General features: G+C 42.6%; 1 long non-coding RNA gene across 2 annotated transcripts in view; it reads left to right on the top strand.

Annotated features, from left to right (window-relative positions):
• LOC106032762 (uncharacterized) overlaps positions 1–27,255 on the top strand; it is a 61,725-nt gene that overhangs the window by 29,774 nt on the left and 4,696 nt on the right. Inside the window, exons 4-6 of one of the 2 annotated variants that reach the window (XR_010824816.1) lie at positions 4,691–4,823; positions 9,498–9,594; positions 24,363–24,711. This is a non-coding gene — a long non-coding RNA (uncharacterized lncRNA). Of the gene's footprint in view, positions 1–4,690; positions 4,824–9,497; positions 9,595–24,362; positions 24,712–27,255 lie in introns of those variants that run through there. The other variant, XR_010824815.1, reaches the window with a different exon arrangement.

The raw sequence follows: 27,255 nt of genomic DNA, 5'->3' as shown, positions 1-27,255 counted from the left end.
TGAAAAACCACAAGTCCTAATCCTCCTCTCCCTTGAGTCAACAGGAGTTTTGCCTTTCAGTGCAGTAGATCGTGCCTGCTATTGCTGTTTGCTCTAACCCAGTGTCATCTCTGAAAGCCACGAGCAGGTCATGGGCAAAACAGGAGAAGTGGCAGGGGTTACTCTCTTCTCTGTCTGGTGGGACTCAGGATGGTGCTGGTATAAACTGGTGCAAACTGGGGCTGGGCAGAGTCCTCATGTGCTCTTGAGGGTCAATCCCGCATTGTACTGTGGCAAGGTCAGTAGTCTTTTGGAGAAGATAAGCATTGCACAAGTTTCTGATATCCCATGTTGGAGGCTGACAGACTTCATAAACCACTTCCAGGATCTTTGCATAATCAAGTTTTAATATAAAGTTAATTAAAATGTGATTTGTGCATTAGAAAATCTGAAATAAATGTTTAAAAATAATACCATAGTGACTAAAATTGTACTTATGTGTGTGCACACGTGTTTAAAGCCTGGGCTACAAACAGAATTCAACGTGGAGCCTTGTAATAACTGAAATGCTACCTGATAAAGCAATAGCATTTGGCTAAATCTCGGGAAGAACTTCAGTCTTTTTAATAATGTGACTGACACCATTTTCCTTTCCGTGTTTAATCTGTCAGTTGGGAAAGTTTCAATCCTTTTGCCCCCCACATATGAAAGCAGGGCTACTTTTTGGCTTTCGAGATGGTCTCTGTGGCTATTTGGCTCTGCTTCATCTGTGCCCTCTTCTTTGCCAAGCGTAGGAGTGCTCTTCCCTGCTAAAGGCAGTTACTGAACTCCCCTAGGACAGCGTGGCCTTTGCTACAAAGCATTGCATTACAGGGTCAAGAGAGGACATCAGATAAAAAACGAATCACAGCCCCTACGTTCCCAGGTAATTCAGTGTATTAAGGAAATAGAGGAATTTCTGTGGGAGTGAACAGCAACTAAATACCTGTTAAAACTAATGGCAGGGCTCCCACAGCCTCAGATGGTGTGACAGGCTGCCCATAATTCAGCTGCAGCTATTTCACCACTGCTGGTTCAGGGAAGGTTACTGTGAGGTTAGTTTATTACAAGCACAGTTATATGGAGGAATTTGGGGGAAGAAGATAAGCTTCAGGGTGAGACGAAACAGCAGAATGAGTCGATCCTTCCCTCAGGTGGGGAGCACATGGGCTGGGACCCAGTTCCTGACCACTGTGATCATCCAGAGAAGGGAAAACCAATTACTTCCAGCATCTCTGCTTTGGTATGAACGCTCATTTTACCAAAGCAATCTAAAGTTGTTTGAATGCTAAGCTTGTTTTTTTTTTTTTTTTTTTTTTAAATGTGCTTGTGACAAATAATGGTTTTAGCTTCAGAAGTAATGGTACTACATTATATAGTTATAGGTTGGATTTAGGTCTTTAAAATAAAACAAACTGCTTCAAAAGCTTTAACTAGAAAATACCGATGCTAGTCTGCTCTTCTTCTATATCACTTTACTTGCTGTATTATCTGCATTCCTTCCAGCAGTGCTTTAAGTGTCAATGCCTAACATCTGACATGTGTTTCATTCTTCCTGTCACGCAGTATTTCAAAAAAACCACCACCAACAACAACAAAAAAAACAACACAGTAAATTATTTGCGTAATGTATGTGATGCTTTCTTTGGAGTAAAATTGCACTATGCTTCAGGGAGCAGCCTCTGCCTGCCGCTCAGTGATACTGTCCTGTTCACAAACCAGATCTGTCGCCCCCTGATGAAGCGTTTCATGTCTAAATTTAGTGATGGTTTATGTGGTCCACACTCGGCCTATGATCTTGACTGTTCCCCTGCTTTTGCTTTTGGTGTCTTTCCTAGAGATAAAGGTTTGACTGAAGCCCATGCAGATGGATCCATCCCAGCTGTAATATATTTGGTAGTGAGCGCAGGGAGCTCAGCACAGACTGGGAAAGCTTCCCTAGAAAGTCTGCTGGGAATATAATTAGGTGGCTTATCCAGAGTGAGCTGCATGCAGTGGCTTTCAGCCTAATTTAACTAATTAGGTTATCTTAAGTGAGTGTAAGCACAGCTTTGGCCCTGATGTAGGTGTACCTGAGGTAGAGATGCAAGCAGGGGGCAGGCAGGGAGCTGTGGTCAGGGACCTGGAGCTGCAGGAGGATCCCAATCTACACTGGCTACCTTATAAGAGAACAACATTGAAATTAGTCAAATACAGAGACTACAGCTGCTGGGAGGATAGTTATTTTCACTGTGGATGTAACCATACTTTGGAGCTGGCAAACAATGTTAAGTCAAATACTCCAGGGGTCGGGCCTAATTAAGATGTTGGTATCGGATTCTGAACTGACTATGTGGGAAAAGTGAGCCCTGCATCATTATTTGTAAGTGGCTGCGTGCAGGATAATGCACGCTGATTCGTGCAGGGGAAGGAGCCGTGGCACACACCGTGAGCGTTGTGTGAAGGCGGACTAACACCACCCGGCCTGAGCGGAGCAGGGAGGAGCAGAGGGGCTGAGGCAGAGTTGTAACAGCTAATTGAATAATGACTTATTTTGGACAAAAAGGTGGTCTGCTGGAAGGTATTCTGCCAGCAAAGAATGAGGCCGAATTTGTCAAGTGCCTTATTCGTTGTAAATAATTCACTCTGCTCCAGTTCTGCTGCACAGGCACTCTGCAGCAGCCTCAGAGCAAGGCCGGCCTCTGCCTCGCGCCGGTGCCGGTTCCAGAGCTGAAAACCTAGCAGAGCACTGAAATGCTTTGAAAGGTGCCCCAGCTAGCAACCGGCCTCCAAAAGTTACTTATGTTCTGGTAACGCTGCTTCTGTTGTAAAAACATATGAAATATCCTACGCTGAGGCACAGCGGGAACGTTCTGGGAAGCGGCATCTTCCTAGTGTTCAAAAGGAGGTTAGATGAGGATCCGGGCCTACAGCCCAGTGGCAGCCTGACAGCCCTGCTGCTGCAGCTCCTCCTGCTCTCAGGCTTTACCTGTCCTCCCCTTCAAAGCCACATGGCCTTAACTAAATTTCTCCTAAGTCATCTTCATAAATAAATAGCAGTGATTTACAGGCATTTTCATATGGGCCTTGCTCTCAGGTTGAGAAACAGAATGAGTGATTCTGCAAAAGCCGTTTTACACAGGATTTTTCAAATCTTAATGACATTTCATTTCAGCCACATAATTTCTCCTCGGTCAAATTTTGGAGTTACTGAATAACTTATTTGAACCCTCTGCGCTTCAGAGCTTCCTGGTAGAGAAGGCGGCTATGTACAAGTGGAGAGCAGGACACCGTGTCCTGGTTTCACAGAGGCAGCCCATGTCACTTAGTGCGCTGTCCCTGTTGGTTTTCATCAGGGCATTCAAATGACCCAGTTTTCTCCTGCTTTGCTGTTGTCCTCCTTCCAGCTTATAGGTATTGGTGATGTTTAAAGTCATTGTCCTTTAGGAAATGTCAGCTGCTAAGGTGACAGGACAGGTAGTGGAAACTGCTAATAGAGAAAAGCATGCAAAAAGGGCTTCTGAAGAGGCAAATAGTGCAGAGAGGTGGCAGCTGAAATAAAGATGTGAGTAACAGCAGTGGTTGTCATCATCCCATCTTCAGACCTTATCCAAGACGGGAAAAAACCCTGATACTAGTACTGCCTAATAAACACAATATAATCAGAACCTATTATAGTCTATATCTGCTTGAAATTCAAGTGGTTTGGACTGGGGTTCATTTTATATATGCCTCTAAAGAAAGTTAATGTGTTCCCTACTTCCCCTTCCCCCTTAGTCTATACTGTATCTTAATGAATAACAGGCGTAATCACTCTGGTATCAAGATAGCCTTTTTACAGCTATGCAAATGTTCTTTGGTATATAATTTGTACATGCTTCACTCATCTATTAGCATTGTTCTTTCTAAATGAGAAAATGCAAATGTTACACCAAGGGCCCCATCTTCATAGCTTACTGAATATAATTCCTGACAGCAACATGAAGCTGTTTAGCATAATTTTCCTGTTAATAAACTGCCAATTACAGTAATTTAGTTCTTAGCTTCCCAAGACCAAAAGGTATACGGTGATTTCCAGCCCCCTCCCAATTAATGTTTCAGTTTATTATTTTGGTATGTCTGAAAAAACAGAAAAATGGAGCAGCCTCAGATGTTTAATACAAATGTGACTTCCTTTCACTAATTCAAAAGCTTTTCTCTTCTGAGAAGCAAAATGCAGTATTGAGGTTCCACACTCCCCCTTACACATGCTCATTTGTATGTGTACACCGCTAAGAACAGCATCAGAGATATCTGTATTACACATGAATGTGAGTCAGCTTGGAAAACTACCAAATTAAACTCTGTAAAAGCTGCCTAGAAACACCTGCCAGCAATGAACAACTTTTTTTTTTTCCCTCCCAGTGACTTCTGTTTGTTGTGCAAATGCTTCCCAAACTCAGACGGTTACACAGCACTTTATTAAAGTCAGTGGAAAATACTCTGAAAGAAGGGGGGGATGTTTAAGGAAATGTTTATAGTTGCTAGAAAAGACTCAGAAGTATTATATCTAGAAGCAATTATGTTCTGAGCAGCTCTTCATGCACAGTAGTTTCTGTTCAGATCTCTTCTCCACCTTTCTTATTAAAGGGAATTTGCATGAAAACAATCTTTGTTTCTTAAGAGTTTATCTGATCTTCCTGCTTATTTCCAGCTCCCTGCTCCATCTGCTCCTGAAATGATCATTCCACGTGATACAACAGAACAACTTCTGAAGCAAATTGGGCTGACTTGAATTGAGGAATAAGCAAGAGGGGATCTCGGGAATGAAAGGTCCTTCTTTCAGTGTGAGTATCGCCAGCGGGTGAATGTGAGGAATGGGCATTTGATGTAGGGAGATACTGAGGAAAATAACCTAGCTAGATGGAGCCTTCCAGATGGTTTGTTTTGGATACTGGCTTTTTCCCCTCCTATTTGCAGGTAGCTCAAGCACTCATACTGTGTTTTGTGATCTATTATTTGTTTCAAGAATATGCCCACAGATGCCATGAACAAATTTTGTCTCATGTAATTATATCTCAAAAAAAAAAGTGAGAGTTATTGCATCCTTCCCACAATCACATGCCTTTATCAGCCTCGACTGAGCCTTCCGTAGCCTGCAGGAGGACAGAGGCAGGCTGCAGTGATTAGACCCTGACCGTAATATTTATTAGACTTTCAGGAGTCAGGTTTGGCAGAAGAAATTTAATTGGTTGTGTAAATACTCACTTTAAAGCCTGCTCTGGCTTCTCTAAACACCTGGACTGGGCTATTTCAAAGGACTCAGCATTGGTGTCACTGGTCTAGGTAATGAAAATAAATTGACTCCTGAGGAAGTACAGTTAGGTCAATGCTAAGCAGTTATTTAAATTCCACCTTCCTGCAAGCTATGTTTAGAAATAAAGCACGGAAGCACCCGTGGGGCCGTCACCAAGTCTTATTTGCCTGGGCGCCTCCCAGTGCTTGGCAATGTCTCAGCTGAGACCTCCAGCACCTGAACCCAAATAGCAGAAATAGCCGGCCCTGCCTGCCTGCTTTTGGTAGCTGCCAGAGCAGCTGGTTTGCCCACCTGGCACCCCCTGGCTTGGTGCCTTGCTGGTATAGACAAGGGGTTCATTTTGCTTAGGGTCTGTGGCTGGATCCAGGGCCCCGCAACACGAGAACCGTGCCTGTCTTTGGAGGACGTTCAGTATGAGCCAGTTGCTATAGCGAGGTATGGTCTTTGCCGAGAAATTGCACCTGCTTTGTGAAACTAATCCAAGTTTGAGGACCTTATGGGAGCAGGGAGCGTCCTGTTCAGCTGTTTGTGTGTCTTTGTTGTTGATGGCATTCGCCGTCTTGGCCAACTCCTCCCTGGTGCGATGCCTCAGGCAAGGGCTCAAAGAAGGGAGGCTCCTCCAATGCTTTGAAAGCTAAATTGAAACAACATTATTGAAGTTATTAAACTTTAAGAAGGTGCAAGTGTAAGTGCCAGCTAGTTACTTTTTGATAAGTATATGCTATTAATAGTACTTTTAAAAACTCAACTCAAGATCTGCAGCATAGGTATTCTTCAAGACACTCTTGACTATTATGAGATTAATGGATAGGGGACAGTTTGGAACTGAAACATTAATTTTAATCACATAGCTCGGTTTGTATTAATGAGAGAGAAGTGGGCGAATCCTATAGAAAGGCACTAGAATATGCACCTAAAAGGCATATGCGGTGATTATGCAGTTTGTTGGAAAATTATTGCCAACTCTGAAAATAACTGACAACCGAATTTATCAGATGGACACTTTGAGAACACAGGGCAGCGCAGCAGTACATACAAAGGGATGGCCGTGCCACTTGTCTATTAGGTTAAGCAAATGCTGAAATAAATCTGAGAAGCGAAATAATTGTATTTCTTCCCCCCGGAGAGCATTATATATTCGCACTGGGAATCTGCTAGGGTATATTTGCCCATGCTTGTACAGTCTATGAGGGCTTACGACCATGTTATGTTTTTTTATACACCTGAGTGTTCAGTTGGAGCTGAATGACTGCGATTAATCACATCACTTTTCAGTACTTGTGGTACCAGGTTTTTTGTTTATAGACTAGAGACCTAGGGCTCTGTGGTATTTCCTTGTTGGCCTCGAAGCTAGTGTGTGCTCTTCCTTTGCAGCCTGACCTCTCTCCCCTGCTCTCGCTGTGAGCTCATCGCTGTAGCCCGAGGCTGGAAAAGCCTGACAGGGGGCTGCCCTGGCTCCAGCGTCAGGTTATTAAATGAAGTGAGGAAAGAGCCCTGTGTGGGAGTGACACACCTGGGGGCACTGCCTCTTCACCTATAAGCATTACATCTATCGGGTACCAGCCTGAGGACCAGGAGCCCTGTGCACAGCGCTAACATTGCTTCACTCGTCAGACAGCCCAGAGGTGATTTAACGTGATGGGGTGGGATGAGCTTTCATCAATAGGAAGCCTACAAATGTTAGTAGTTATAATTAGGAGATGTGCTAACCCTCCTATTAACCTGATTGATGGGAAGGCTTGATTAAGCAGAAAACTGATTTTTCCCCAACTGGCTGTAACAGAAGATCAGTTTGGTTTGAAATGGGAATTATAAGGAGTGCGTGTTTTTGGTTATCCCTTTAACCAATAAACAACTGGCTAGGTGCATCTTCAAATGTTTATAGTGAGGAAAGAAACCCCAAAAAATGTGAAGATGTGTGTTCTAGGAGGGCAACAATTTTTAGTCCTACAGCTAGGGCTACAATGCAGAGCAGGGATGGACAAGCCCTCCGCATCTGTCCCAGCGTCGAGCAAAGCTTACTGATACTGCACCATTCTCACCGGCTATCAAATTTAGGGCATGTCTGTCCTTCCAAAAGGACAAGGTCATTTTAAAACCGGGAGCAGGAGAACCACATAAAAAGCTGATTATACCAGTGAACCAATACAGGCATGTAATTTGGGACCCATGCTGGTATTTGCACAGTCCCGAGCTCTCTGTACCACCTTGGGTCAATGCTATTTCCAATGTCTCTGTAGTGTCCTCCATGGTGCTGCGAAGATGTGCCCTCGCTGACCTAACAGAGTGATAAAGAAATCTGCTCTGTTTAATGCAATTCTGGGGGAAAATGGCCACTTTTCAAAAATAAAATGGTTTCTGCTAAAGGTTTACCGCCGTACAAATGCAGTGGTGATGCAGCTGTAGTGAGGCTGAATGGCTCTTCACAATGCAAAGTTTCTGAGCTAAAGAAGAGCTCGTGTGCCTGAAAGCTTTTTGTTCTTCAGCTACATTCACTGGGTTAATAAAAGATTGTGGCTCTCCATGCAAACCTCACTGCCTGTGCCATGAATTGAACTCCTGTGTCCAAAAGGACTTGATGTTGACCTTAAAAACTTGAAAACCTGTTAATATTAGGCACCCTGGAGTTGATATATAGAGCTGAGGTGGATCATGTTTTACTTATACGCAGGCAAACAAAGCTCTGTAACATAATCAAAGGGCAAAAATTAGCTCTAAGTAGATGCAGTAGAGCCCACAATGATCGTTATTGGATGGCACTTGGTCTCATTGTTATTTATGTATTATTTGAAGCCACAATAATATTCAAGTCACCCTCACTAAACATACAGCACTGTATTTTGACAGCAATTCACAAACATTTATGAATTAAGCTGAACATTTCTCTAATACCAACCTTTCCTGAACCGACCTGCAAATGGAGATTAAAGGCAATGAGAAGCGTATTGCAGTTCAAGCATATAAAAGCCTCATTGCCAGTCCAGGACTTGGGGAAAAAATAAATAAATTTGGACCTTTCATTTGTTGCAGACCCATTAATGAATTATCACAAGTGACTTTTGTGGTCTGTGCCCTATCACTTGGAAATTATACTAATAGGGGTAAAAAAGAAGGATCAAGAGGAAAATGTCCAAAAGGACCTTGCAAAGCTCTCTGAATGTGGGCTTAGAGTGATGGAGAGGATCTGGGCTTATGTGCTGGAAAAATAAATAAATAAATAAATTGTACCCTAAGGTAATCTTATATCTCACCAGTTAGCTGTCAAAATTCACGTGATGCAACTTCCAGGGATTATTTTTGTGTAAAAATAAGTGCAAGGTGGGAATCAACACACAACAAAATTAGCAGCAGAGCAACGTGGTGACAGTCAGCATATAGCGTGTGTTGACATGTGTTGGTTTTTATATACGAATATATATGTGTATATATATATATAAGTATATATATTTGCAAGGAAACTAAGCAGACCTCCTTACCGGGCATGCATTTGTGACTGCAGCTGGTTTTCAGAGCGAGCTAAAGCCCAAAGCTTGGCAGATGCTGGCTGGGGACAGCGCCGCGGGCAGGCTGCAGGACTCATCCGTGCCAGAGCTGACTGCAACACACCAAGCACCTGGCAGGCCAAGTTGTTTTAAAGAGTCCTTCGCATGCAATTGCTACAGTTGTACCTCTCTGAGCTTTCAACATGCAAAAGTCAAATATAGGAGGGTTGGTTTTTTTGCTTAAGTCGCAGGAACTCATGAGTGCAGACTTAATTCCCCCAAATATACAGACAAAATACTCGCTTACCATCTTAATGATGCCTTTGGGAAAGCTGGCCAAGTCAGACAGTAACGTTCAGTAAATCCTTGTTATCTATGCTTGCTTTGCTAATGAGCCTGAGTATCGTATTTAAATCCCTGTAGTTGCATCTCATATATTGGCTGGTGTAAAAATAAAATATTTTCGTTCGGCATTTGGCGTATATCATGGGCAGCTCCGCTGTGCTCCAGAAATGCCTCTCCTGTTATTAGCACAGTGCAAGCCTTCGAAGGGTCACTGTGATGAATAGGACGGTGGAGGCCATGGGAGAGCAACATTTCAAACAAAAAATGTTACAGCTATTGGAGGGTAATTGAGATACTGTGTGTTTACACAGGTCTGTCTTGGAAATGCTCCTTTTGTGAATGCTAAGTTTGATTAAGAGCTTTCCTTTTTGAATCAGGGCGAAGGCGAAGTCAAAGAGCAAAGGAGGCTGGAAAAATAAAGCAGGACGTTTCCAGTACAGCCCGGCCAGTGGGGAGCTGCGGATATTGGTCAAGGTAAGAAGGATGCAACTCCGTTGTGGAGGGGGATTTCTTACACACCTTGTGTGATTTTTATCACAAACCATTTACTTTTGATTGAATTTGTGCTGTGTTATGCAGAATATTATAAGCAACGTTGTGCTAAAGTATTATTTATAGTAGACAAACTTCAGGAACAAACATTCGTTGGGCAAGGCTCTCCTTCACCTAAGTGTTTTGCTGCTTTTTCAAGCTGAGTTAAGAGGTACAAAATAGTATCTACAGATTTGCAGAGGTCTGCGTCCCCTTCAGGTCATTAGTAAAATCAACAGTCTCCAAACAACAGTTTGGTTGGTTGAGTTGAGTTTTGAGAGAGGTGTTTGCCCTCCAAGTCCTGAGCTGGGTTTGCAGTGGGGAATGCAATAGGATTTCAGAGGAAAACCATCCAGACAGCATAGAGAACGGTCATAGTTTTAGCTGCCAACCTTTGGGGATCCTTCTTGACTGGACCAGAGCGAACGGTGAGAGTGGTTACGAAGAGCTGCTCCCAGTGCTCGCAGGGAAGGTGTGCTTTAAAACAGGTTGTTGGTTCTGGAAACAGGGACTTCTCTTTGTAGGCAGGAGCTTTTATGGCCTGCTGCCTCATTATCTCAGTAACTTATTACAGTTTTATGTCTGTGTTGTGCTGCAAATGGACTGCCCGTAATCCCCTTTTTATAGACTTAATCTGGCTGGTGATAAATGCCTGCAGTGTGAGGGAAGCATCTTCCCCTTGGTGGTGGGCACACAGTGTGAGCAACTTTTGGCAAGCTGAGACCTTCCCCCCTGCCCCCCCCAGTCTGTGTTTTAAAATCCCCTCTGTTCCAACCTGACTTTAAGGAGGTGTTGGTATTGACATTTCAGTCTGAAATACAGCCGCGTGTTTTCTCCTGGAAAGATCAGCGCCAGCTGTCATAGCTGCAGGCTTCTGCGTGTGCACAGCGATGATCAAATTAACATCCCTTTTGGTACCTGGAACTTAACATCGGATGAGTCTCCAAAACCGGTTTTTGGAGATTTTGGTAGCTTAGCCGCTTGCTGAGGTAGGCTGGATGAATATTAGAGATTGTCTTCTCAAACGTTCTGTGAAATAACCGTTACAATTTCACATCCCCTGTACACACAAGCTAGTTAATTTGTTTTCAGTGAACATTTGTATGAGTGAATTATTCACCTATCTGCAATATTTATCTTTACAATGGCTAGACAATTCAGCCCTGTGTGGAGATGTGCCTCTGTGTGAATTCATAAATCCCCGATCACTGGCAGGACATTTTCTGCAGGAGCTGATGATCTATTTATTCTCTCTTTTCGCCTCTCCAAAGGTTAGCCTGGGCCCTCTTGCTTTGACACGAACTGCAAGCAAACAACTTGTATAATATTTTACTACTTCCTAGTTTGAATATAAAGCTCTGACAATGCTCTCTGTAACTCCAGCTTGTCTGTTTCACAGCTCTCTTGGCTGATTATAAGGCAGCAATTTTATGTGATTTTTTTCCTCGCGCGCAGCAGATGTAATGAGCAGAGAGGATTATGTGATGAGCTGAAATGACTGAGGTATGTAAGGAATTGAAAATGCAGATTCGGAGCCTTTGGTGCTATTAGCGGTCAGTTGGGAGCCTGCTAGCAGAGGGCTAACTCTTTTGGGGGTGAGCTGCTTCTGTTTGAAGGTGTTTGGAGCTCTAGGACAGTAAGGCAGCACAAAGAGGATACAGAGGGCCATAAAATCGCCAGTAAGGATATTGGAAATCAGTGTAAATGTAGGTGCAGATAAACGCTGCTCGATCCCCCCGTTGGTGCCTGGGGAATCGTGATGGCCAAAACTGGCCTCGCTCACCGCAGGGCTGGGATTGCCCTGGGCTGGGCTTCTCTGCCAGGGAAGCTGCTGGGATGGCTCTGTGGTTTGGTGGCCACTGCTTTTCCTAGGGGATACCAGGAGGAGTATTAGTGGCAACTGCTAGTTGCCTAAGCCAGTGGTTCAGAAAATTCTTACGAGAGTCTGGGTTTTAAAGAACAGCAAGGACCTCACTTGAATGGCATTCCTCTGCGGTCATTTACGAAGCTCTTCTTTGCTGGGGAAGACCCACCATGACAAACAGGACAGACTCCATTTTACTGGTCTGGAGATTTGGGGCTGGATCTCAGCTTGGATGAACTAGATCGGTTCCAGTCAACCGAGCAGTGATTTCCATAACTTTAGGAAGTACTCCTGAATAGCCGTGTCTCCGAAGAGCAAATTTGCCAAAGTATTTACTTAAGAAAATGCATCCTTTGGATAGACCAACATTTACCGAAGTGCTAAGGATTGAGTAGTGCACTACTACTATGTGCTGCGTGAGTGATAGCTTTCACTAACGGTCACTAAATGTTGAAGTCTCACTTCTTTTTTTTCTAATTGCTGAAATGTGGCATACCAAGAATGATCCCAGAATTTCTCTCCTAAGAATCTCTTCCTTGATGTGTTTTCTTCAACCCTTCCCAGAATGAGAAAAGAATGTTACTCTGCAACAAGGGAGTTTTCTTCGTCTGCACAGGAGAGGTTGTATTTGCCCCAGCTTTAAATTATTCTGAAATGACTCACAAATCTTACCTTGAAAGTGAAGTGGTTCGCTACATTGAAGTCTTGAGAAGAAAGCAGCTAAAATACTGTAACCTTTTTCCACTGATTTTAGGATTTAAGTTCTACTAATGCATGTGTTAATGTCTACGTGAAGAATAAAATGCTTTACTCTTGAACTTTAATACCTGAAAGTGAGAATAGTGGAGCTGCAGTTATAGTCACACAGCAGAAATGATCGTAGCCATTGGCTCTAACTCTTAAATACGCAGAAAATAACCTGGTATGGAGTAGATAAGTCTTCTACTGGTACGGGAGAGGTCCAGGAATGGAAGAGTCTAAATGAAAGTTGCCAAGGATGAATTAGGCAACAGCTTCCTAACCTGTATAATTTTGTTATCTGAGCTATAGTCTGTGGTGTGCACCCATCTACGCTGCTCTAATTAGAAGGATATCTAACGGAGCGCTGTGACACTGCTAACAGGAAGACTGGAGTTTTAGGTGAACACACAAATTAGCTTTGAAGTTTCCTGCAGTCCTAAAGATTTTATGTTAATTTTCCATTTCTGCTAAGGCATATTTGCATTTTGCATGACAGTTTAGCTCTAATCATTTGTCAGTTAGTGCCAATCTGTTATCACCGGGGTAGAGCCACCAGCTTAGAAACCTTTTAATCCTGCTGTGCCCATTGTCTTAAATGGGCCTCCAGGGGGGTCTTGGGGACTGAACGTGGATATGGCAGGGCAGGAAAGGCATTAAGGCATCAGCGTGACCCAGGGAACTGCCCAGGCTGTCTGCAAAACGCTGTAGGCATAGCATCAGACCAATAAATCATTGCACGAGCATGTTAGCTCTCCCTCTTGTTTTCCAATTTGCTGTACAGAATATGCTGACCTTAAGCAGGAGGGCTTTTGTAACCCCTGGTTTTGGCAACAGTTAGAGAAGTCTATTGGTGCTTACCAGAAATATCAGTTACACGAACAGCTCTTCCTTTGGTAACTGCCATTCAGAAACGAAGGAGCACACCGAGAGTAACTTCAGAGCATAAATTCCCTGGGTGTCTCCTCTCTCCAGCCAGGTCCAGTTCTTGTTTTGGAGGCTGGCAGAAAGTTTTTGCTCCATGTTTCTTCTGCAGTGTGGAAATCCAAGTTCTTTTATCAAGCAGTTAAAAACGTGGCACCTCCGTGACCTCTCTCTCATTTATTTGTCAGACTTTTTGTCTGGTGCTGCATGGTGTCCGCCCTCCCCTGAGCTGTCTGCACCCACCCTCAGGGCACAGACTTCCTTTGCTTTTCCAGACTGTCCCCTTTGACTCAGTCCCACCTCTTGGTGTGCCTGTGCATTGCCTCACCCTACAAGTCTTGCTGCGGGCTCACTTTCACAAGGCAGCAGCAGACCTCGAGCCTGTCCTTGGATCCCGGCACCCCACTACCTTATTCCAGCCATGCCCCCAGCTTAGCACTTGAGGACGTCTTGTGTCCCCCCAGCTGCTACACTTTGACCTCCATCTGTCCAAAGCTCTCTTCTGCTAATTCCCTCAAAAACTCTAGCTGGGGTTTGTCTTTCTGCCTAAGCCTCCCCAGCCCTGCAACGCAAAAGTCTTCCTCTAGGCCTTTGGTCACAGCCTGAATCCCTCCAGACCGCATATAACCAAGATGTTTCCTTCGTTGCAATGCCTCTTCTTCGTCCCTCCTCTGCAGGCAACCTGTCTGCTGCTGCAGCAGGCAAATGTCTCCTGACCCCTTCTTGTGGGTGCAGCCCTATTTGTCACCTGCACGTTTCCCTACCTCACTGTGCAGTCTGTTTGCAGACTGTGAAACAGTTCATGCAAGCTCGCAGTTCCTCCTTCCCACAGCCCTAATTGAATTTTAACCAGCTGCTGTCACAGCCCGGGCCTCATTTGTTAGCCAATTCCTTGTCCAATTGATTATTTCACTAGCCTTGCTGTTTTAACAGCCTTATTGAAGTTCATGTAAATCATATCTCCGATTTCACTCCTGTACTCTCTTGCTGTCCCTTTCGCAGAGATATGAATCAAACATTAATATTGATCAGCATTTAATGCCAGACACAAAGGAAAATTTGCTTTCATGTAATATGAAATATTAATAAAACATTAATGAGGGCAAAGGAGAAGGCTGCAAACATGATAGCCAGCTCATCTCTTTCCTCCAGCTCTAATACGGCATTAAGACATGTCTGCATTATGTGGCGGCCTGGGCTTTCAGCCTACATTGAAATTTAGATTTGATTTCTAAGTCCAGCTTGGGAAAAGTCAGGGGACTTATCGCTCGAAAAGATTGACTGAGGCATCTCAAGTGCTTTTATCCTCTGTACACACAGGATGGCTCCTCCAATACTGTACTCTGAATTTTAACATCAAACGTTTTATCAGAGTTGGACTGTGTTAATCACATTCAAATGCCGTGACTCATTTAACCGGACACTTTACCCGTATTCTGGTATGTGTTCCGCATGAAGTCATATTTCTGATGGTGTGAACTGCTGCTCAAAAAGCAGCAACTGAGATCAAGTAGTCCAAGGGACTTCGACAGATGAGTCCCAGTTTTGATTTTGGATATTGGGCTTGTTTTAGGTTATTCCTTAGGAAATTCTGATGTATAACTCAAATGCAGTTAAGTGCCTTCTCATTACTCTCCTATTAGCTCAAGAGTGCAGTGAGGAGGAGAAAATCATGAGTTCAGGTGTAGAGAAAAGAACCAGAAGTTAAATGCAGCTGAACGTGCTTGGAGAATTTGAAAATAAAGAAGGTGAAGTGAGATGTAAAACGTGCCTTTGATCTGAGCTCTAGCCACGGCAGGAGATCACATCTGAGTTGCACCAAGACAGGCAGTGCTCGCTCTCTCTGGGTAAAGGTAATCAGGGATAAAGCAAAGAGAAAATAGAAGGGTAGGAAAAAAAAAAGAAAAACAAGAGGGCAATATAGGATGAGAAGAACGGAAGACCAGGAGATGACTGAGAACACGAGCATGTCTATAAAGGAAAGAGACCTCAGAGTACTATGTTGTGAAATCAGTTTGTTCAGTGCAGATTGCAGAGTGACTCCACCGGATAAATCCATTTACTTGGGTGTACAAAGGCATAGCTGAATGCAATTCTGGTGCTCTGGGTTTGGTGCTCTCCTCGGTTATGCCTCACTTGGATGTTGTTTATGCAAGAGAGAAGAAGCAGTAATCCGAGAGCAATTGTCAACTAATAACAGGATGTAAGATAAGTAGGGCTAAGAAGATTGAGAGCCACCTAATCTGGAGATCTATCATACTTCAAACATCGGTTCTTGCCAGGAAGAAGAGCCACTCTTACCCCCATTTTTTTCATGATGAACTTTGAAGATGTTTCAGTGTTTACCAGTATCTGCTGATTGTTTGATCTCAAGTTAAGTGTAGCCCCTGCTAGATTTATGAGCTGCTGAAAGAAAGAGAAGCAGAGTTATATTTCTACCACGCTATAGAGAACTAGAGATACTGCAGTCTTCTAAATCATCATTGCTTGTTAGGAAAACTTTCATTTTCACTGCTGCTGGATGACAGTTTGTTTTAATTTTGCTTTCTAAGTATCCTCTCCATCAATGACCTTCACCCTGTGTAAGTGGGAATATAAAGCAATTGACATGAAATCAATATTAATTCAGGAGCGTGTAGGGCTTTTTCCTCCTTTTGTAGCAGATACTTATCAGGGTGTTACAACCTGGCGGTCTGCAGCCATTGAGCTTCTGAACTCAGGACTGTGCAGCACTCAGAGGGGTGCTCTGAATGAGCACAGGCAGTGTTGCCTGGGCCACGGCTGTGTTGTGTGCTTGACTATGGACCAAGAAAAAATGTCAGTTTTCTTGTTGTGTTTCATCAAAAAAGCAATCGCTGCACTTATTTCCAGGACTCAGACTAACCGCTCCAAACTTCACAGCTGTTTCACTCTGAAATTTGTTCAGGAACCACTTGGTTTGGCCAACGTTTGAGTAGAATATGTCTGATATGGTTTTATTTTGTTTCGTTTTAGGAAGAAGTGCAGGTAGATAAAAATATAGTGCTTTTGTTTGTATTTAATGGGACTAAAGCAGAGTTTGTCACTTGTGAACCTAGGATCAAGACTAGATTTTTCAACCACTACAGCAGATCAAATTTTAGTGGAAGATCAAGCAGATGTTGCTGGGATTTTATTGAGATTTATTGAGAACACCAGTGATGTGGGAGACAAAAGCTGACACGTGGATCAGTGCAGCATTGGAGTCACGGCAGGATGCTACATCAGCTGGCTCTGCAGAAGACTAAGCTATGAGCAGTTTCATATTTAAAGACATGAATGTGCTATTCCATGTAGCTTTGAAACAGGTAACATTGGAAGAGTTTCAAGAAGAGTTTCATTGGAAGAGTTTTGCTTTGCAAAGAGCAATGAGCTAAGGTGATTTTAGGGTCAACATTTTAGGAGATTGAAGGAAGATACGGCTGTGGTGCAGGTAACAGTGGAAAACCTTCCAGACTTTTATCAAGAACTAACCCAAGCAGTTAGCCTTGAACACAACGGCTTGAGCTCAGGAGATTTGGGGTTTATTTCTGACATTGCAACTTATTTTAAACAGTGAACAAGCCTTTTTATTGCTCCCCGCCTCATTTTCCCCTGCTTAAAAAAGGCAGTCATGGTATGACCTCCCTTTATAACATACTCGTTACATATTTCATAAGCGTGCAATAAAAGTTTAGTTCTATTTGTTGCACCTATGAAAAGCTTTTCCAGTAGCTATAGCCAATGATGAAAAAAAGACGCATCATCCAGGGGGCTGGATGCTCAGTATGTCTCTTGTCAGTGCGAGGAGAGCAGCAAGCTGCAGCCGCTGCGCACATCTGCCCTCTGCGTGCCGTGCCTCTGAGAAGAATGAAGGATTTTAGATTCCAGGGCTGTTAATCTGGTACCTTCAACCAGGTATCAATAAAAAGAGGGGAAAATGATGAATCATCAGTCTTGGGTGCTTGTTAAGTGTTCTTGTTAGACACTATTTCCAATGGTCCGTAGCTTTACCCTGCCAAGAGTAATTCTGCTCATCTTCCTGGCTGCCCAGCAGATGAGCAGAATGACTGACAGCAGAAATATTCCAAAACAGGGGATATTAAGCAGGCACACTGATGACTGATGTCTGCTGTTCTCCCGGTGGAGTTATCACTCCTGTGATTTACTTTGACTCTGGCGACACTTTTGCCCTTGAGGATTTCTCTGCTCCTTTGCAGAGCTCTGTGCACTTCAAGTTTTGCAAAGAGCTGTGCAGGGAGGATCTTCCCACCGCGGGGCTGCGTTTCCATCAGCCACAGGAGGTGGTCAAATGGGGCTTTCCCAGCAAGTGTCACGAACGCCCTGAGACCTGTGCCAGTTCTCTGCTAAGGTCCCAGTGTCAAGCTGTGGAGACCTCAGATGGCCAGGGACTGCCCCATCTGCGAGTTGGTGCCATCATCTCGCACCGACACAGCAGTTCGTGCAAGGGGGTGCCTGCCCCAGATTTTCCAGATTAAGGCAATGGTATAAACAAGGGAGGATGTTTAGTTCTGAAATGGATTTCTGTCCAAAACTTTGTTGGCTTTCAGGATGTTCTGGCTGGCGTGGTGTTTGCAGAGGTTACTCACAGGGTGGCTGGATGGGAACATGCATGAAGGCAGGAGAGCTATTGGTGCTTTATCAGCCAAGGCAAGCAGTATATACATCTTCCTACGTTGATGTATGCATCAAAGCATATAAACAGATGTCAAGGATAAGTTCATACAGTATCAGACTAGAAGGATGTGATGTAACAACTTCATTATCATATTTCTATCTTCCTAATTGCACTCCCCTTAGATCACTTGCAAGGCTATGATGGATTTCCGTGTAATAGGATCAAGTTTTATTTGATCTTAAGCCTTTTGCAACGGGAAGCCGAAATGAAAGGCAAGATTCAGAAAAGAGCATAAAACTTATTGCCTAAATCTAATACCAGGAGGTATTTTCTCTTAACAGAACTTTCTTCCTATAAATGTGTGACCCATTTCCTAGAGTCTACCCATGAATTTATTCGAGACTGTGGGTGCAAGAAATGAACACCAAGGACTTCAGGGGTCAGGTTGGCCACGTGCTAAGCAAAGCAGCAGCGATGTGTAGGGAAGTGATTTTTGGCAGGGTGCAAAAGGAAGAAATATGCCTCCTGCATGGATTATGATATTGATTTCAGTCATATTAGGATCTGGTCTCAGACGTCACCTCCAATCCTGAAGTACTTTTGGTTTCTGATGTCAATGTTGGGTTTAGTTGCTGGTTATTTTACGTGACAGTTGTGAGGAAAGAATATGTAGAATGCCGTCTTTAAAGATGATCAGCTTTTGTAGGAAACAGCCAAGGGAAAGCAACTGATGTTTGTCATAACATGATAAATTGTGACATAGTGTTCTGGAAAGGATTATTTTAAACTTTTCCTTGTCCTACTGCACTTGTCGGAGACTGACAGCAAAGTCTTGCTGGCTCAAAGTGCTGCTGACAAGATTGAAGGTGTGTTAAGAAAACTGCTTTCTCCTGGGCATGAAGTTATTCCGACAGCCACCAGGCAAATGTATTCCAGTAATCTACTGCCGCTTCATGTGCGCTGCAGAGAACTGGAGACTGCTGCAGGAAAAATAACACCTGTATTAATACTGTGTAAAATAATAATAATACCTCTTTATTCAGTAGTGAAGAATGGGAATTGCAGTAATTGATACATATATATTTTGCATCTGTGCATGTTATTATTGTAGTCATTTCACAGATGCAGACGTTGAGTTCACAAAAAGGCATCTTAAGAAATCCCATCTTCAGCTGTATGCTCGCACTTTGGTTTGTGCTGCAGGCTCTCACAAGGGCAGAACTGAACGTGGATGAGTGTCAGGCTCACCACCAGCCGTAGCTGACCTCTCCCCTGTGAAGAAGTTGGTTTTGACAGCTTGGCTCATGTGGATGGTTGTAGCTCTGCAGTGCGATACAGAGCCATGGTAGATGCACTCCAACTGGGTATGCCAGGTAGCTGCTCTAATAGGTTCTTGCTAAATTGTTGAGTTTCTGGGACAATGAGAGACGAGTGAAGAAAATGAACAGGAAAAGTTAGTGGAACCATGCTCAAGAGTCTTACTGAAGGTTTTTTTTATTCAATATTAGTCTTATTCGTAGCTGCTGTCAGCGTGATAATTGCCAGAGACATGCAGGGTTCCTGCTTTGGGAACCATCACTGAAAGTTGGGAAAGAGTCCCCTGGCTGGGTCAATGCCCGAATGACGCCCGCTCCAGCGTGCTGTGGGCAGCCCGGGGCTGTGTCTGCAAGGACTGGGCTGGCGAAGGGCTGGTGACGGCTGAACCATGCAGTCTGCGCTCCCAGCGCAGCATCTGAGTGCACTTCCAGGGTGGCTAGCAAAGTTAAAAATGCTTTGGCATAAAACCGCTGGGCTTTATCCTCCCCATAAATTTGCCCAAGGACTAGGAGTGTTTTAAGGCACATCAACCTAAAGAAGTTTTAGAGTACGCCGGAAAAGAGCTATAGTGCTGCAATTTACAGCCAGGAACATTCACCTGGACAATAAGAAGCCTGGTGCATTGAGCTGAAAAATATGCTGCAGTGTATGGTATTGGCTTGTTTGTAATAAAACACTAGCCTGGTACATTTTATTGGTTTTACAGCCATTTATTGTTTTGTTTTCAGAAATACAGTATGTAAGCAAAACCAATAAAATAGTTTATTACGTGGTAATTGTTCAAGAAGAGAAAGGCCTATCAGAGGAGGCATCCTGCGATCTCTTAGAAGTACTTGGTGGGTCTTGTGTATCAGGAGACAAAATGGAGGGGATGGCTGAACACCATCCCGAGTCCTCTGTTGTCTTTGCTGGGGCTGGGCGGAGAGTTTTCACAAGGTCTTGGACAATTTCCCGTGTGCTTTATCAGTAGGAGCACAAATGAGCCAAGAATGCAAAGCAGAAACACGATATTTACTATTGGCCATTCATCAGGCTTTTATTAAAAGGGCTCAGCTATCTGCTGAGGGAGCAGGGAGAATATGAGGACACTTCTGAGACCAGGCACAGGGAAAGCAACAATCTGTCAAACTGTGATTGCATTCAGGTGGCCAGCTGTGGCTGTCCTACCCCTGTCAGATTTTTCTCTCAAAACGTTCAGTGTGCTTGCTTGAATTCAAGGCTAGGCTCTGCAAAACCCTACCTACATTCTCACCTCTTTTTGCCTGAGCAGGCACGTTACCTCAGTAAGGCTTTGCAGATTATAAAAGAACAGGTCCATGCCTATGTTTGTAGGATAGGGGCCCTGGATTTCAGCACAGTGAGAGAAATCAGTGAGTGGCAAATCAACCTCACAGGGCCAAGTCTGCGGAAACACCATTGAAAGGAAATCACCACACTTCTGGTGATGTAGAACAGAGCTGAGTTTACTGTGGCTTATGCTGCAAATTCTACCAGAAATCCCTAGAATTGGGCAAAATAAGTGGCAAAACACTGTGTTGAAATAGTTAGGGATCAGATTGTCTTGGAACCGTTTTCCCAGTCACCACTGCCCAGTTCCTGCTCAGCTCCTGTACACGCCAGCACCCAGCAGCAAGCAGCTCTTCCAGACGACAAAGAACTTTTTACGTATAGTATTAACTTTTCCAAACCTATTGAACAATTTCCATGCAGGTTAAAAAAAAAAAAAAAAAAAAAAAAAGGAAAAACTTCCAAAGGTGCAGGTGATCTCCTTTTCAGAGGTACAGAACACTTAGGGACCACTGTCCCTAGCTTTTGGCATGCCACTTCGGGCTATCAGCCATTGGAGGACTACTTCTCCCCACAGGATACCTTTGGGAAGCCAAATTCCTTCCGTACATGTAAAGAATCTGAGCTTCCATCTGACCTTAACAAGTAAGGAGTGTTCGGTGCGTGCTCAGCCCCACCTGCAGCCTTTCAGCAGCCCGAGATGTTTGCTGTGTCCCGTGCCCTGTTTAGCCTCTCCAGTCAGCCGTCTGTAATCGCGCAGCTCTTTCCAGCACACCCACTGCAGCTTCATCCTCGTACCGCAGGAACCAATTCCAAGCTATTACTGCACTGCTTAATGATCCTGCTCAGGCTGTTTTGGAAGAGTAGTCCTTAGCTCTGCTTCTCACCCCAGGGATTTAAATAGGCTCGTATATCAAGGCCAAGCCTTGATAATTCCTTTATTTCTGGTGGCGTTTTAAATCACATGGAAACCAGGAGCTTCTTCTGAGCAGGAAAATGACTTCCTGCCATTAGGCAGCACCTATCAGCAACCAAAAGCACTCTTGAAATTTATATTCTTAACTCTGGACTTTCTCATATCTAGTGAATTGGGCTGGGACCAACAAATCACTGTTGCAAGTGTTTAATTTCTCATCAAAGGATTTGCTTTCAGTGGTGTGTGTTTGTAGTGAGGCATTGTTTGTTTTAATTTTTTATCTGTGTTTTACTTAGCTTACAAGCCCATGTACAATTCCATATTACTATTTTGAACAATCTCTCTGAGAGCTAGCACAGCGACTCCATGTTTTAGTATACTCAGCCGTGTTCGCCCATGTACTCTGTTTTCTTTGTTCTGAATTTAAATTTCTTTAGCCTGTGAGTTAAGTGCTCATGATAACATGAAGGGAGCAAACCACTTTAAATCTTTCAAATCAGAATGAGAACTTTTATTTAGAAGAAATAGTCTGCATTATAGCAATGATGAGCAATTATAACAAATTGGTAGCATTTCAATAATCATAATCCTGTTGCCTTGTTCAGAAGACACGAGTGCACATTTTTGAGAACTCCTTTACATACCACTAAGATCATCCTTCTAAAATGACAGATTTCCTGACCTTTTTCCTCTTCAACGGGATTTTCACTGAGCACGCTGGTTCTACAGAATAATTGTTGGTAGCGCTCCTGAACTCCAGGTATGATCAGTTGAACTTCTAACAGTGTGTAGATATTTATTTCCAGAACATGAAATTCTCTTGACCCTTCTTGAGTGCTGCCAGAAATTATTGTATAAGGATTTCTTTGTGAATGTTGTTGTTTAAATAGAAGTTTGTCAGAAAGACAAGAGAAGATGATAAAGTTCTTTCATTGGAGACATCTTTATGGAACTTGGAGGTTCCCTTGTATGATTGTGCCTAGGGGCTGAAATTATCTTCCAAGTAAACCACAGAGGTTAAAAACAATAGAAAGAAGTAATAATGTCCGATATTTCTCATTCAGTCACAAAATCAAACCTAGATCTTATTTAAGATGCAACCAAAAGCTGACAACAGTCTAAATATGTACTGAATTTTAACCTGAGATTTGCTACACAATGCAAATATTCTTACGTATTCACTGCTTCATACTAATCATGCAGTTGGAACTTAATTCATTGATATGACTTGTTTATGAATGTTTGTGGAACCTATTCAACATCATAACTACACAAAGTTGTGCTGTGTTGGTTAATGGCAGGAGGATTTTTGTCAGTGTTTGTGCCCTGATTAAATTCTGTCTCTCACGAGTTCAGTATCTTTTTGGATTTTGCTATTTTTAAAGTTACAAAAGGGTTTCTTAAAAACTGTTGAAGTCGCAAATCACAGTGGTCCCATATTTTCAAGACAGCAAAATTCAAGGGTTAGACATGCACCAACAGCAGACATTAAACGTTTTCCTTATGCACGCTGGTGCAGGAGGAGTAGCAAGTTACAGAGCCAGTCCCACACTGCTGAGAGCAGCGACCTTAGGTGGTTTTTGCAGCTTAGGATCCATATGGTGCTGTCCAAAGTCTCCCTGTGAATATTTCTCCATTTTTTTTAATGAAGTCCTAAAGATATATCCTTCTGCCACATAATATTTGTCTGCAGCCTGGTTCTTCTACCCACACTCCGTCCATTTTAGCTGTTTCCTCCTGGCCAGCGGAGAGGAGGTCAGAAGGTGTGTGCCTGCGGGTGTTTAGCACACGGACGTAGGGTAATGGGTAATGGCACTGAGCTCGTTTAACCGTGCTTGCATTTCTGATGTTAGCTCTTGAATTCGAGTACATCTTTGGTCTTTCTTTGTATTCAAGTTGATTGAGAGGGTTTAACCATATATAATATTCAAATTACTTTTATGCATGAAAAGCTTTTCAAGAAATCAATGCACTCTCCGAGTGAAATAATTAAAACATGAACTGACTGCCCTTTAAAGACAGTAGTAATGCTCCTTACGAAGACCAATGTACTAATATTACATGCAGTAATGTACTTTTTAAAAGTTAAATTCTTCATCGTTGGTATTTGAGTAGGACACAGAATTAGGCATGCCAAGCTGTATTTATTAGCAGAAAACTGATTATTATTACTGACCAATCTGCTTTTTAATGATTCAGCGAGCATGTTGGTTTTTATAGTAATGAATACGGGGCTCTTAATCAGGTGATCTGACAAGTGTGCAATTTGCCTGGAAAATTATGCTGTACTGAAAGTGTTTTTGTGAAGAATAAGAAAGGGGAAAAAATACTATAAAATGTTGGCATTTAGAGGAAAAAGAGACAGGAAAACTGAAGGAACAGCACTGCAATACTTTGCTTCTGTTGTCTATATGCAGATATTTGGCCAAAACTCCTGTCTGTGCCCAGCTGAAAGCAAATTTAAGGTCTGGTTTTGTTCTGTTCCATTGGAGGTGAAAGTAATGGTTTGTATAACGGGAGGGGTAGTGTTGGAGCTATGAAAGACTGGAGTAAAATCAGACGGGTGCAGTCTCCTCGTGCTCTGCTGGCACGTTAACCTTCCTTCCTAACTTCACATGAGGCAGTGTGTGTTGCCCAGAAGAGACACCTTTGCTCTTCTAAACTTTCTGATTCTTAGGTACCAGAATTTATGCTTCAAGAGAACTTCCTCTGAAGGCATTAAAAACTGTACATAAATAAAAATGGTGGAAACCATTGTTGCCTATTACATTGGAGGACCGGGTATACCGGTGCTTATTTTTCTCCTCCTCTCCATTTTCTCCTCTTCCCCAGCCAGTATGCAAATACTCTGCTAGGATTTCGAGTTAACAGGTGTGTTTTCTTTAGTTGCTGTGGAAAAAAAATGTCCGCAAATATGACAGACAACGGAAGCATGAAAGAATTCTGCTTTCTTGTTCGTAAAGGACTAAATGGAGCAAGGAGGCAATTTCGAGCCTAGTCTCATAAATACCCTTATTTTTTTCTCCTAGGTTTAGTATTATTTCTATATGTGCACTGACCCCATACAAAAAAGGTGTGAAGCTGGTAGAGAAAAAACACCATCAGTGAATCAATATAGGTGAACTAACCTCGACTCCAGAAGTAAAAGTGCGTTGGAGAGAAGCAATATTGCATTATTTTTGTATTGTCTGCAACACCTGAGCCTTGAGTATCATCTGGAAATATAAAAATGTCCTTTTATCTACATTGTTAAACTGAAAGGATTCCCTGTCTGTTTGCTCTTTGTCATCAAAGGCTGTTGTCAATGATTGCATGGTATTTTGTATTGTCTTCTGTTAAACTCCAAAATGATTGTTTAGATTGAGTGCCTGCAGTGAGCACTAGGTAAGTCAGAGTACGTTGTATACCCGTCCCAGACCTGGGAGGTGGATGCATCACTCAATAACATCTTTTCTCTTTATTACAATCAGAAGAAACTTTAGTGCTTTTGTTCCACAATAATGAAAATTACTCTTTTTTTAACCTGTCTGGAAAGCCACTTGGTGGTGTGAAATTTGGTCTAGAGAAACTGGAATGTTTAAGCTTATCCTTACGTAGGAGTGAGTCAGAGATGTTGCCTGCAGCTGACCCTTCCAACGAGTAAATAGCTTAGAAGAGTTCGCTGTAGTGTCCATCCCTCAGAGACAAAACTCTCTCTAGTTATTCATTATTTTCTTCATGGTAAAACTTGAGAGACTACCAAAACCTGGGCCATGTTACACCAAGAACTACATAAATTCCAAATAGTAGATGTTCTATGCTCTGATGAGCTCACCGTCTAAAAAGACAAGACAGCCTTGGGCTGGAGTGAGAAGTGTGACTGTGTTTTTCAATAATCTCACATCAACCTATGGATTTTTTTAAGAGTGATGGAACACAATCTTCAAATGTTATGATTCCCTGTACGACTTAATATCTTCTTAGTCTCCAAAATGTGATCCCTGAAACTCTATTTTCTTGACAAAAATAGATCAGAGATGCAGTGAACACACAGCCCAGCCAAGGAACAAAACAACTCACCTTCTCTGAGCTTCCAAGGCTGAATACCGCAGCCGTTGGTGCTCAGAGAGCTGCAGCTGCTAAAGTGAGAAACTGCTAGTTTCTAAAAATTCGTGCAAATCACATCATAAAGTACTGCCACAACTGACTGGCCCTCTCATGAAACATTCCCAGTATTTACGGTTGCAGAAGGTGTGTACTCCTATTGCAGTATTTTTTAGGTGTTATCTGCCTTGACCAAGATTTCAGCAGGGACTTAGCTAGGGACTAATTGCAGATGGATTTCAGACAAGCTTACACCTGACCTTGTTCTTGATGCAGTCCTGCTCAAGCTGAGGCATTTCTGAGCATTTCTCACCACAACAGCTGAAGACCAGTGGTAATTCTGGAAGTTTACTTCTCTGTAAGCAACAATAAGAATGAGACAAGCAAAACCAAACACCTGTCAAAATGCTACACTCGTGTAACAAACTGAAGTTACGTTCAATAGTATAAAATATTAAAAAAAAATGCATGTTACCTAAGTTAGATCACTTTTAGCCTTGGGGGGGAAAAAAGATTCAAAATTAATCATCATCTAGAGTAGTCCAAATGAGCTCATGCTTTACATTATTCATTATGAAGATCAGTTATCATTTTTTCCAGTGTCAGTTTCAGACATCCCTTGTTTTGACAAGACTTCAATGGAATAGTTTCACACTAGTGACAAACTGGGAACCAGTACAGTGTCACCAATGAAGGTGGTTTGATTTTCTTAGCATTATGTTGAGAATATGGAAGTTCTGCAGTAAACTTGCAAAAAAATAATAGGATCCACAAAAAGAGGAATTGGAGATCCATCCTTTTTTTTACCAACAACTTTTTAAAGTTGGTAACCAGGAAGAATATGGGAATTAATAGATTTTATTGAGACATTTGTATTGCTTTCGCTATGGAAGATATGGATGACTAAGTACCATTCTTGGAGATGCTAAAGAGCTCTCTGTATTTTGTTCCATGCTTCAGCTGTACTTTGAAACCTTTTTTTTTTTTCAGTTAATGGTTTTGTCACAAAGTACATACACACTTTTCTTTGCAAACCTGACAACTTCTATTATCAGAGGCTATTATGGCATTCAAGTGTTGCTGGTAGCCATAGCACTAATCACTTTTCTTGACCTAAAGGTGTTCTTCTGCTCTCCTGCATGAATTGCATACTTCAGCTTTTTGGATGATGTAAATATTTCTTGTTTAAATGATGCAACGTGGTTATTGCACTTTTGAAAATATAGGGTATAAATCATTGAGAGTGGTTGCTTCATACAGAACAAACCATAGTCCTTGGTTGTACACATATATCACTCGCTGACTGAAATCTAATGCCATTTTGCTCACCTGAAGACAGAATTTGTCCCATGCACCATGTGGAAAAACTCAGCTGACAAAGAAAATATGGAACTTGCACAGAGAGAAAAAAGCTGATATCCTGAGCCATAAAAATCAAATGTGAAAAAGTTCATAATTTAAAGCTGCCCCAGGTCATAATAAATAATTCATTCCTCAATTACACTCAGTTTTTCCTTAACATAAAACTATCTCCCCAGTTTTTTGTAAAAATCAATCTGTAGACTCTTATCATATATGCGTGTGTATAGGATGGATAAAAACATGGGTATAAAACCTCATGCCATGGTGATGATTTACTTTGATTTATCAAGATTTGCTTTTTGTTGATGAATGGTTATCTTGATGGGTTCTTTGTACTGCATGATACACCATATCCCAGGCTGTAAAATACGGGTTTTCAGGAGTGGCTTCATTGGATTTGCTCCCATGTTCTGTATGCGTAGCAAAGATGCATGAGGCAGTGCCAACGTGAGATTAACTGAAACAGTGAAGCTGAAT

The sequence above is a fragment of the Anser cygnoides genome, chromosome 14 (genome assembly GCF_040182565.1).
Source record: "Anser cygnoides isolate HZ-2024a breed goose chromosome 14, Taihu_goose_T2T_genome, whole genome shotgun sequence".
Lineage (NCBI taxonomy): Eukaryota > Metazoa > Chordata > Aves > Anseriformes > Anatidae > Anser > Anser cygnoides.
The sequence above is the reverse complement of the archived record's forward strand: the minus strand, read 5'-3'. Positions and strand labels throughout refer to the sequence as shown.